This window comes from Pygoscelis adeliae, unplaced genomic scaffold, assembly GCF_000699105.1.
Source record: "Pygoscelis adeliae isolate BGI_AS28 unplaced genomic scaffold, ASM69910v1 Scaffold96, whole genome shotgun sequence".
NCBI lineage: Eukaryota > Metazoa > Chordata > Aves > Sphenisciformes > Spheniscidae > Pygoscelis > Pygoscelis adeliae.
In genome coordinates, this window is record NW_008824935.1 from 1,047,427 (window position 1) to 1,057,323 (window position 9,897).

The window sequence follows — 9,897 nt, forward strand, 5'->3', positions numbered from 1 at the left end:
CCGGGCCGGGCAGGGCAGGGCCATGGGGAGCTGGAGACCGGCTCCGCTGTGGCATCGCTGGGGCAGGGGCTGACGGCCTGGGGGACTGACATGGGGTCCTGGGCTGTGGGCAGGGCTGGGGAGACCCGGGGGGCCGGGCAGGGACATTGCGGCCTGTTGGTGCCCCAGGGCCCTGACACTCTAAAGCTGTACTCATTAACAGTGCCTATGGAAGTATAGCTGAGTAAATTATGCAATTTTATGAATAAAACACATTTAAAATATTACCAAACAGCAGGATTGAGACCTATTAAAGCTATTAAAAATGCCAGTACTTTGTTCACATATAAGGTAACATACAGTTACTAACTGGTAGACATTATACAGTAGGGCTCGGTTGGAGGAGGGAAGAGCCTGCTGAGTGCAAGGCCTTTTCAGTTTCAGAAAGGAAGAAACACCTTCTCACTTATTTGATAACTTCCTTATTCAATCCCTATGAACCAACCTGTCTTTCGAGAGCTCTGAACACCTCAGCTTGCATTTCTCCTCTCACATGTGACTTTCACTGGAATAATTTGGCAGCATTTGTGCAGACCTTACCCAGCCCTTGGTGCTTCTGTTCCACCACTGGGGCCCCCTCCATCTCCAGCCTGCAGAGCAGGTGGGTCCTCTGGCTGCAGGGCAATTTGTACCTTAGTTTCTTCCTAGCAGAATAGACGGTCCATTCAGTCAAATCATGAAAGGAATTTATTTCTAAGGTAATACAAATTTATACAAATATTTCCATCAAAAGTGGAAAAAAAATCCAGTGTTCTTTTCCAGGTATAAGAGCTATCCAGACTTCTTAAAGCAGTGTTCATTAATAATCCTTCACTGAAGGCATCAAATTTTGTCAGATCAACACAACCAAGGTCATTAGTTATAGGAAAATAATCCTTCTTGACAGATGTAATGGAAAAAAACACTCAGTGTGTTAATGAAATTAATTTCTAGCACACATGTAACTCACATCTACTTGTTTACAAATTGTGAACCAATAATTGACATGAAACTGTATGTGAAATGTAGAAACACAAAACAGAACTATTACAATCTCAAGTACTTGTAGAAGAAGAAGAATCCCAATTAAGACCATCACAACACTCTCGCTGTTGTCTTATTGCACCAGTGGATAAAGATAGTTGCCCAAAATCTATGTCTCACTGTAATGCGTCAGTAAGGTAACTAAGGCAATTGTATCTTAGACTTCTGGAAAGTATTGGAAGCCTGGGTTTAGTGTTTGGAGTGGGAACAGGCCTTTCGTAGAAAAGACGAGAGATCGTCACAACTGACAATTCATCAAAACTGAAATTATTCCCAGAAGAGTTTCCTGTCCTCAAAAAAATTGGAAAAACAGGTTTTGAAATTCTAGAAATGTGCCATTTCAACATTTTTAAAACAAAAATTCTTGGTTTTGCTGTTAAAAGCATCTTCTCCTGTTGAAACTTAATTTAGCTTATATTAAAAGGTTAAAAAAAAAAAAAGCATTAAAATGAAATATGTCTGTCTGTTTCTTAAGTCGCTCATATATTCACTGAGCCCCATGCCAGGCCTAAAATTTCAAAATCAACAGAATCCTTGTGGGACAAGAAAACTGTTTTCTGTATATCCACACAACAAAGGGAATATTAGCCGTTCAAGCTCTTCCCAGTTTCCTTGCAGTGTGGCTCAAAAATTACTTTTGAGAACAACCTTGATGAATGGAAACAGTCTAGACCTCCAACCTTTCAAATGTTTAGCGACTTCTTATTCCCCTCCCCCTTTTTTTTATTTTTATCATTATAATTTTTAGAAGAGAGCTATACAGATAGTGTTTAGGGGACTAAAACCGAGGAGTTCCTTCCATCAAATCAACCCAAAATTATTCTTGTAGATTCATGAAATCAAAGAATTAAACATACAGACCTGTATTTCACTGTGGCCTTTGCATGGCAAATAGATGTCACTGTTGATGCTGAAACTGTAATGACAAACTGGGTTGTTTTTTCTTTAAAGGATAATATATTTGAAAAGCTTAAGAGCAGTCAGAGGCCACTCCTCTTGTTCAGCATCCAGCTTTTCCAATCATCTTTTCTCAAGAGCACAAAACACAGTAGCAAGAGAAAGTTGAACTTATTTGAATCAGCACAAGTTATATATTTATGGAACTTAAGACCAGAAAAGACTGCTTGATAAAGCAATTTGAATGCCTGTATGAGACAAGCTACCAAATTTCCTCTGAGCTTTCTTATATTGTGCTCCCTTCATTGTATCTGAGTGACACACTGTGTTTAGCTAAAGCATGTCTTGCAGACAGCCTTCCAGCTGAGGGACAGTTCAGATATTTATTTAGGCACAACGTACGTATATAGAAGTGAGCCACGAAGAGAGTTTTAGACACTCACAGAAACAAGGGTAACTAGCCATTGACTACAACCTAAAAACTAAAAATCTGCCTCTGGAATTACGCATCTCCATTCTGGACGCAAAATCATCAGCTTTCCCTGAAACAGTTGAAAAGCTGTTTTTCATGATGTTTTTTCAGATCTGCTAGCGTTAGTTAGGACATCCCAACTATGCTGTCCTAGCTATGCTGCTAAACCCACCTCTGTGGGTGGAAGACATACTGGCACAGGAGTAATTTTGTCTTATGATTAATGAGACAGTTTAACCATACTGAAGGAATACCTTTTGTGGTCACAAAAGGTATCATTGTGGTGATTGCTGATAACAGTATATGCTATACATATACTCAAAGCCCTTTGTAGTGTAGGCTACAGGGTTTTTATCAGAGAAACAGTTCAATGGAGTTATAAAGATGATGTTTGAGAGCCATCATGAAACGGCAAGGTCTTTCTTCCAAGCACGTAGTCACTTAATTCCTTCTTTCTTTATAGTAAGAAAAATATGTCTCAACATTGAAAAACTGTTTCTTTTCATCTCCAGCTGTTCAGTCAGGTACAACTTTCCCAAGCTTCCAACTGTTCCACTAGATTTAAGTTTCTGCAGGGCCCAATGCCCCAAAACACTGGAAATCTGGGAAAAAATGGTTTAGCTGTTCTCAACTGGAGGATTGCTATGGGGGAAAAAAAAAAATCTTCTTTTAAGGTTCTCTTTTAAACAGTGTGCCAGATCACCCTACAAGGAGGAGAAAATTACAGTTTAGCTTAGAAATGGTCTGCAATAATGAGAAGTATCTTAGAATTTCCTTCATGGATTGTCTTTTATTTCACCGAGTGAATCTAGCTTACTTATTTCAGATTTTAATGACTGAAATACATCAGGTAGGAAAGCAGCAGCATGCATGCTCACTTGTTTACACACTTTCATGAACTGAAGTACATTGACCTCTTTGGGGGAGAGGAAGAGTCTCTCTAGTCCTCAAAAAGGGATTTCCAATATTGTAAAATTATGCTAGTAATATGATTTGTAGTGACAGAAACATATAAAAACAGTACTACGGTCTGTAATTTTTTAAAATACTTTGGAATAATCTGCCCCAAATCAGGAGATGGATTCGCATTGCTGCTATGTTCATCACTACTTCTAAGGAGTTCTTTGTAATGGTATTTGTGAAATTACAGACCTATAGCTCTTAAGGCTAGAAAGGACCACATAGAATATCTCATGTTCCCTTCTCTTTAGTACAACCATATAATTTAACCCAGCTGTGTCGCCATTGTTTGCTAAAGCATACCATCCACTCTCAGTTTGAAGACCTCAAGAAATGGTAAGCTCACTGTTCCTCTTAATAATTTGTTCCAGTGGCTGATAACTTCATTGTTAGCAACTGAGGAGTATAATACTAATCTAGGTGGCAACCAAAAAATACTGGAAATAGCTCTACCTGTTTAAATGGTGGTGTTCAAGATAATTAATAACCTTCTCGCAAGGTCTGTTCATCGTAAAAGCAACAGGGCTTTAAGAATTATTTTTTTTTAAGCAACCACTACTTTGTGAACTTTTCGCATTTGTTTCTCATCATTTGGGTTTCTAGAAGCTTATAAAATTTGGAGGCAAATCCACGTTCTGGTTTCCATCTCCATAGGCCACAATGCTTTCAAACAATGACTGATACTTTCTTCTGTAGCTTTCCGTTATTTTCATGCAGCCTTTTTTCATGACAGAATGGAAGCCTTCTTCTCACAATGAAATTATTCCCATATGGACTCATTGCTGAAAATTCATGAGAACTCCTGCACATGCACAAAAAAGGAATAAGAAATGTGAATACTCCTTGGGATGCCACAAAACACATTTCCAGATAAAATAACAGTTTGCATTTTTGCAGACCTTTCCATCTTCAAAGCATTGGACATGCATTCATCATCAGAAAAGATTAGTGAAATTAAATGTCATAAACATTATTTTACTAAGGTTCTGCTTCACCATTACCATCAGATTAAACTGTCGCAGTTCAAGGGGTGATAAAACTATTATGTATGACTGACAGACAGCCTCTGTAGTGCACCCAACTTTGACAAGTACATCGCCAGCAGAATTCTTGGAAATCTCACTCCCTCGAACAGGGTTAGGATGTGGAAAGACTGTGTCGCACAAAGGCTGACTGCTACCATATATTAGGACCAGGTGGTCTTGATGGGTGGGCTACAACCCTCTTATCTGCCCTCCCTCTGTAAATCTGTACTTACTTTGAAGCTTTATCCTTACAAGTTCTGAGCCCTTTATTAGAAGCTGAGGCTCAGCAGCACTGAGGATTAGCGTTTATTGTCTCACTCATGGCCAGGCCTGTCTGAAGGCCCTTTTTTCTGTATGAGGTGCTTATTGATGGCAGAAGTCCTGTGGAGGATAATTCCCAGAATACATCCATACGTGGCAATGGACCACAGTGCAGAGACTCCTGAGCAAACCTGACAGCTGAGATAGTCCCACAGCATACTGCAGCACTATGCAGAGAAGCTGTTAAGGTCCCAAAAGCAGCTCAGCCATGTTTTTATGGCCCTGCACCCAACCAAGTCAGCCCTAGCTCTAGTTCAGAGTCACCTTGATACAGCTCTACCAGTTCAGTGCCCGTCTCACCATGACTGCAGCACCTCCATAACCGTGACATATGGCCGGGAATTGCCCACTGCAGTGGATTGTTATAGCGGTCAGCACTTCAGAAATCAACGTGTGATAATGCTGAAAAGAAAGCAAGAAAGTACTTTAATGTTTTACATTTATCATCTGTTACACTGACAGAGAGGGAAGCCTAAGTTTGACTGATTTGATCAAACTAAGCAGTTCAAGCATCTTCTACCTAATTTTAGGCCAAAGAAAATTGTAGCAATGCAGAAGCAGCTGATAAATCAAAAGCAGAAAAATAGGAATTAAAGCTCAGTTCAGGCCTTTCATCTTTATTACCCTTCTTTATGTGCATATGGTAGGTGTTCAACACTTTCTAAGTCCGTATGATACTCCCTTGTGCTTCAGGAGCTGTAGGGCTGTAGTTGTCTATAAAAAGGCAACCTAACAGTTTCCCGTGACCGCAAGTTGAATGTGTTATTTGTTACCAGCTGGTTCATGGATAGATTGAGCCCAAGTCTTGGCTTTAAGTGATCAGACTTACTTTAAACCACTTGCTCACAGGGTGAATTCATGTATAGAGAGAGTTCTGGCACAATGTTTTATTTCTGACTTATGGCATATGAGACTCTTTTTTTTCTAAACCAATATTAAAACCAGAACCTATAATACACCAAATGCAGACTGCATTTTTTGGAAAGCTGATACCAAACGTAACAGTAAATGAACCCTTCTGAAAGGTTAAAGTTGCTTTCATATAAAACATTTTCTACCAGGAAATGGAAGTGGAATGTTGAACTAAGCATTTAACTTGAAAGAACTGTGCACAGACTCCAACGGTTGCATTATCCTTTAAAATAAAAAAAGCAAAAGGTTTTTATGAGCATACATAGCTCTAGTTTCATAAAAAGGGTATTATGGTGACAAGGTAAAATGAATCCCAGTATTTTGGATGCTTCTTTTAACCTTCCAACAGCTCCCTCCCTGTGCATTAACCATTCTAGGGTGAGGTTTTGCAGTATGGCTGTATTCATAGAATCACAGAATCATTTAGGTTGGAAAAGACCTTTAAGATCATCGAGTCCAACCGTAAACCTAACACTGCCAAGTCCACCACTAAACCATGTCCCTAAGTGCCACATCTACATGTCTCTTAAATACCTCCAGTGATGATGACTGCACCACTTCCCTGGGCAGCCTGGTCCAATGCTTGATAACCCTTTCAGTGAAGAAATTTTTTCTAATATCCAATCTACACCTCCCCTGGTGCAACTTGAAGCCATTTCCTCTCATCCTAAACGTTCAGCTCTTATCCAGGACAGAGTTCAGCTCTATGCAAAGGACGTAAAGGAAAGCTGTTGAGGATAGGATCTGCAAAGAACATTCCCTGGCAGAGCTGATTGCAGGAAACAACACAACACTGCCAAGAGACCACTGAGCAGTAGCTAAGAGAGTGCACTGCTGGGGTCTCATCTTCCCCATGAACACAAATCTCACTCTTCAGCAGCTGTCTGACTTCACTGTCCTAGGGATACATATTACAGAGGGCCAGCAAGTAGTGTCCTTGATTAGGAGTTAAGGCCATTACTGCTTTAGTCCCACCTCTACTGTGCCACCACAAACAAGTTGCAACACACCTTCAGTTACCCCACCTATAAAATGAGGACAGTGACATTCACTTTACTGGGTAAAGTATTTGAAGGTACATCCCATAACAGAGGCTTTTATTTACAGTACTTCTATTACACTTTTTTTCCCTTCAACTGTTGTAGACAGTTGCTGTGCGCAGGAGCTGCTTATCTAACAGTCCTGCTCCCTCCACTTCTCCCTGCATCTTTCCTTCCCTGGCATGCAGGCCCATTCCTTCCCTTCCACTTTCACTGATTTTCACATGGCTCCTCAGTGAACTCAACTGGATTACTAAACCAAGAGAAAACTATTCATGCTTTTATTTTGCTGAGTTAGTTTTCTACCAGCTGGCAAGGTGAACCAGCTCTAGGGGTGATACAGAAACCAGAGCTGGTACAGAAGCAGCAATGGCTGAGAACAGCACTCCTAGATTTTCTTGGGAGACCTCAAACCCTTAAAGCACCCATTCTAAATAATGTGATTGCCTCTTACAAACACACTTACCATTTGAGATTGTGGACCTGTTGTACTAGCTTCTACAAAAAACTAATGAAAGTAAGTAATTGTACCAGATTTACCTCTTACAGAGACAACAAAGATAAATGGCAAACAGATGTACCATAGGGTAGTTGCCCATTCTCAGGAGTAGACACTCCTGCTTCAAGGGAGAGAGGGGAAGAGAAAAAAAAAAAAAAAAAAAAAAAAAAAAAAACACGAAAAAAAACCCACCAACTTTACACAGTTTCCTTGACTTTTGATTTTGATTCCTTCATCATTCGGGGGTGGGGGGAAGCCATTTAAATGAGTTTGGCACATTGAGCTACTGCTGATTTGCCAGATTCCAGTGTCCTCAAGTGTGACACAGCATTATTATTCAGTGTCCTGTATTTAAAATGAGAAGTGATTTAATCTGGCTCTCTGCCATCCCACTTGCTGACATGTTGACACCATGTAAATAATGCATAGCTGCGTAACCACACTACTTTCATGCCACATGCTGAGAGAAACAGACAACACCTGCTATTATTATTAGCCACATCTTTGATACCTTGGAAATCTGCAGAATAAACATCAAAATTAATTCAAACTTATTGTGGTCTCCAGCTCCAAACTCCTTCATTAGGACTCAAAGGTAACCTGTGCATCCACTGTGGTTAAAAACAGAGATTGCTGATTTACATCTCACATCCTTTAAAAGTCACCCTTCTAAGACTGTTACTAGATAACTGAGTTTGTTAACTGACACAAGAATTTCAACCAGCAAGATTTTTCTCTGTACAGTGTTGACTGAAAAGGCCACTGTTTTAGAAGAAAGCTCAAAGAGCAACAAAAACCCAGTTCTAGACTACAAAATTCTAGCTAACTAACTAACATCTGACACTGCTCCCTGCTAACATTAGCCAGTTTACTTCTACTCTTCTGATCATGTCAAAATGTAAATCTACCAATGTCATCAGGGCGTGCTCGTTAAACCACAGTGAAATCGTAGTTTTCACTGGGGAACATTGTAAAGCAAAGACAGCACATCTGATATGTTACCTACTTCTTACGTGACCGTCTTTTATCATCTAAATGTCATACAACCTCAGTCATATTGAGAGCAGACAGCACTATATACTGCTTTTCACAGGGCATTTAACAAAGTTGAAAGCTATCATCTATATCACTGGTCCCCAACTATCGCTACATATACCCTCCTTTCCAACCTCATGACTGCCAAGCAGAGAATGTGGCTGATTATATTTTTACCTTTCCATGGCGTACAACAGTAGAAAACTTGCTTGTCTTCTTCATTTCTCTGAGCCTATGCTGTCAGAGCAGGACCATGGTATGTATTTTTCCTGTGAAGACACACAGGAGTAACTGTTAAGTCAGGAGAGACAACAAAATACAACAAATGATGAAAAATAAAAATGAAGTCTTTATAGTTTAGAAATTGGGATGGCTGTGGTGTTGTGGAGAACTCACCTCAGTCCTCACTCTGTGGCCAGCACTAGAGAATTGCACCTATGTAAATATGCAGTTCCCTACTGACTTTAGATTCCCAAAGCCTGAAATAAGAGAGTATCTGGCTCCAAACCACTGAACTGTGCAACTAGATCATGATTTCTCAGGGAAAATGAGATATACAGCTTGAAATGCCTTGCCCAAATAAATTCCTTTAGAAACTTTGGAAACTAGCAAACATAAAAAAGAAAGGGAGGGGTTGGGGTTTTTTTCAGCTCCTATGAGACAGTCCGAGCACACAGAAATTTGGTTTATTTCTGCTCAAGGATGACTACATTGGACAGTATTCTGTACTTGTCCACATTGTTCAAAAGGATCAGCATTTTGAGAGTCCCAGACTGAGACCAATTCTTTCTGTTTTCTTCATTAAGAAGACCAGAAATCTTGTGGTCTCTTTTCAAAGGAATGTCTTTGTCCAGAATCTTGCCTCATAGATTTATTTGCACTATGTCATTTAGAAGAGAAAAGAACACTGGAACGACTTCCTAATTTCTTTAGTAAATCTGTTCTCAATCTACTTTATTCCAAGCATTTTTATAGACAGTTTCTTACATGATGTTCTCCTCTGAAGCTCTGTAATTACACACACGCACTGGTCAAACTTTCTCTTGACCGGAACAGACTTGTAGTAACTCCAGTAAATTGAAAGAAAAAGTTTGGGGGAAGAAGGAACGGGACGTGATAGATGAAGAACAGTGAGGAGACACAAGGCTCTTTGCCTGAAGAATTAGGGAAGAATAAAAACCTAAAAAGACTTCCATCTGCCCGTCACACATGAGGGTTACTACTGACAAACTGGAGTAGAAGGAAACACACTAATTATAGCATTAAACCTATAATTTCATTTACCTTTTTGGTCAATGTGACAAAACCGAAAAGACAGGGAGAATACTGAAGCATAATAATGAGGACTACAGTATATTATTCTTATTATTACTTTTAGAAAATACTGCGTTGACTCCTCCAATTCTCTGAGTTCAGTTTGCTCTCTTTTAGCACACGGTTATCTATGATGTATTGAATTTTGAGTATAGATAACTTACTGCTCAAGATGTGATTTCCATTCTGACAGTTGCTATGGGTAATGTAGATGCCCCTCACACAGAAGTGAAAAAGCCTGTCTCACGGAGGTTTTGTACAGTTTTTGTTTTGCCTGGGGTTTGGATTTCACAAGGCTAACTAGATTGCCCTTGTCTAGGAAACCCCGAGGGTAAAGCCAGATGGTGTCTGTGCGCAAGC

General features: G+C 39.9%; 1 long non-coding RNA gene across 1 annotated transcript in view; it reads right to left on the reverse strand.

Moving 5' to 3' along the window:
* Positions 1 to 711: 711 nt before the first annotated feature.
* Positions 712 to 9,897, reverse strand: part of LOC103918082 — a 49,709-nt gene continuing 40,523 nt past the window's right edge. The window contains exons 2-5 of the long non-coding RNA XR_663665.1: positions 8,401 to 8,492; positions 7,700 to 7,799; positions 5,002 to 5,139; positions 712 to 4,193 (exon numbers count right to left, since the gene is read on the reverse strand). This is a non-coding gene — a long non-coding RNA (uncharacterized LOC103918082). The remainder of the gene's footprint in view (positions 4,194 to 5,001; positions 5,140 to 7,699; positions 7,800 to 8,400; positions 8,493 to 9,897) is intronic.